The sequence below is a fragment of the Vicugna pacos genome, chromosome 12 (assembly GCF_048564905.1).
Source record: "Vicugna pacos chromosome 12, VicPac4, whole genome shotgun sequence".
Lineage (NCBI taxonomy): Eukaryota > Metazoa > Chordata > Mammalia > Artiodactyla > Camelidae > Vicugna > Vicugna pacos.
Genome location: NC_132998.1, coordinates 4943932 through 4945992, shown reverse-complemented (window position 1 = coordinate 4945992; position 2061 = coordinate 4943932). Strand labels below are relative to the sequence as shown.

Sequence of the window (2061 nt, the reverse complement as noted above, 5' to 3'; positions counted from 1 at the left end):
TCTTGGAAAGGATCTCGGTGGGTTACCCAGTTCAGTGGATCTCACTGCTCTCTGTACATCATGATCACCAAGGAACTTCTGAAAAGTATGTATAACCCAGAGATTCCAGATTTAATTGACCTGGAGTGGGGCATCTTGTTTTTTAAAAGCTCTCCAGATAATTCTAAGAAGCCTTGACCTAATTCATTGGTACCTACTATTGTGCAGTTGAGCCTAAGCTGTTACATTGTATTTATTCATTCACTGCTAAGTTTCCACCATGTGTAGAACATCAGAACATATTCTATAGGCGATTCAAAAATAAATGAACCAGGCCACGGCCCGCAAGAATCCAACCATATAACGGGCTTTCTGATTGGCTTGACCATCCAGTTCATCCTCCTGGTTCCCTGGGGGTGTCCTTGGCCTCCTTCCTCCTGCTTTCCGTACTGGGTCTCTAACATCTTTATACAACTTCCTCCCCATGGAGATCTGAAAGCTTTAAACAACATAACAGCATGTATGTATTATTTTTTTTCCCCATGAGAATGTTTGGGCTCCCAATGTAATTCATTTCCCCGGTTTAGGGTGGTACTACATTCATGAAAGAACTGGCATATGCATTTACAGAGACCCATTGTTGGAAGAAACTTGTTTATTTTTACAGCATGCCCAATGTCTATAGTCACGTTTTAGAGCAAAGCCCTAACATTCCGTCTCCCACGAGACGGGATCTTCGCCACCTGGGCTGTAATTTGAATTTTAGATGCTTTGTACAGCCTCATTTTCCTTGGTCTGAAACCAGCAGAGCACGTACTCCAGTCATATAGACGCCGTGTAGGTGTGGCCGAGCACCTGTTTTTAATCTCGAAAGGAGTGGTTTATTGTCAATATATTTGGGAGGATGAGGCATAAGGAATTCATTCCTAATGTTTCTCTTGCTTTGGGATTTTCTTGGCCATGGTGTCATGGAAGGTTCTCATTATGGCCAAAACCCAATGGCAAACCTGTTTACGTATCCATCAGCATCTGTCTTCCCAGCCCCAAGTTCACTGAAGCTCCCCACCCCAGTTCAGGAATGGGGCCCGTCCCTTCCTGAGGACCTCCTGCTTTACCCACAAGCCCCACGGTGGACGCTCACAGCTTCTTTATGAAGGATTAGGTAGAGCTCTAAAGAATATGAAAGGAGCAGTTTTGCTTTACCCTAGATCCATCCAGAGAAAGAATCTACAGTTTAAGACTTTTGAAAGAACGGTGTGCAGAGGAACGTCCGCTGTCCTCAGCCGCCTCCTTCTTTACACTCACGAGCTGCTCTGAAGTCAGATGCTGCAACCCCTCGCCTGCGGAAGCTCCACGGCAGCGGACAGTAGGAGAAGGTCCGCTCCCTGCCCACCTTCCAGCCGTGGTGGTTTGCCTCCGAGAGCCCCGTGCTGATCCCAGGAAGGAGGGCAGGGCTGCTTGTCCTGTAAGTGAGAGTCAGGAGATATCCAGCTTTGAGGGGCCTGCAGCAAATACAGTGCCCTCTTTTTTTTAAGAGAAAGAAGACAAAAGTATAAGTAGATGAAAAGGTAGATAAATGATTGACAAGTAAAGAATTCACAACTAATTATCAGAGCCTTGGAGCGCCAACATTTTCTAAAGATCTTTTTAGGCAGTTTACCTGAATGCTTACATCAAAATGCTTCTTGATTGCAACCAGGCTTTCTCTGACCTCCTAGAACACGGCATCTCTCAGCAGCATCCAGTGCTCCTTGGCTTCAGGCTGGAGTATTCCAGTCCCATCCTGGTCTTCTCATCTGCCAGAGCCAAGAGGCTGAATCGCTCTGGCTGTTTTACAAGACAGTGCTCTTCACCAAAGTGACCATCTGCTGGGAACAACATAGTTGTCTCTCATATGAAAAAAGCCTGTTGTTCCTCTTAACATAATTCTGATCTTACCACTTCTTAATTACAGTCCCAGTGTAATTGTGTTCCTTTCTGGTTCTGGCTTGGATCACAAGAGCGTGTAATCCCTTTAAGTGATTTCCATAGCTGCACAGATGGGGAAACCTCAACTCTTGGTTCCAAATTTTCCCCCTAAAA

General features: G+C 45.5%; 1 long non-coding RNA gene across 1 annotated transcript; it reads right to left on the bottom strand.

Annotated features, from left to right (window-relative positions):
- Nucleotides 1–628: 628 nt before the first annotated feature.
- On the bottom strand, nucleotides 629–1841 carry LOC140700383 (uncharacterized). Its single transcript, XR_012078778.1, has 3 exons — nucleotides 1640–1841; nucleotides 1183–1442; nucleotides 629–834 (listed from the first exon to the last, which is right to left on the bottom strand). It is a non-coding gene; the product is annotated as an uncharacterized lncRNA (long non-coding RNA).
- Between the last annotated feature and the right edge of the window lie 220 nt (nucleotides 1842–2061).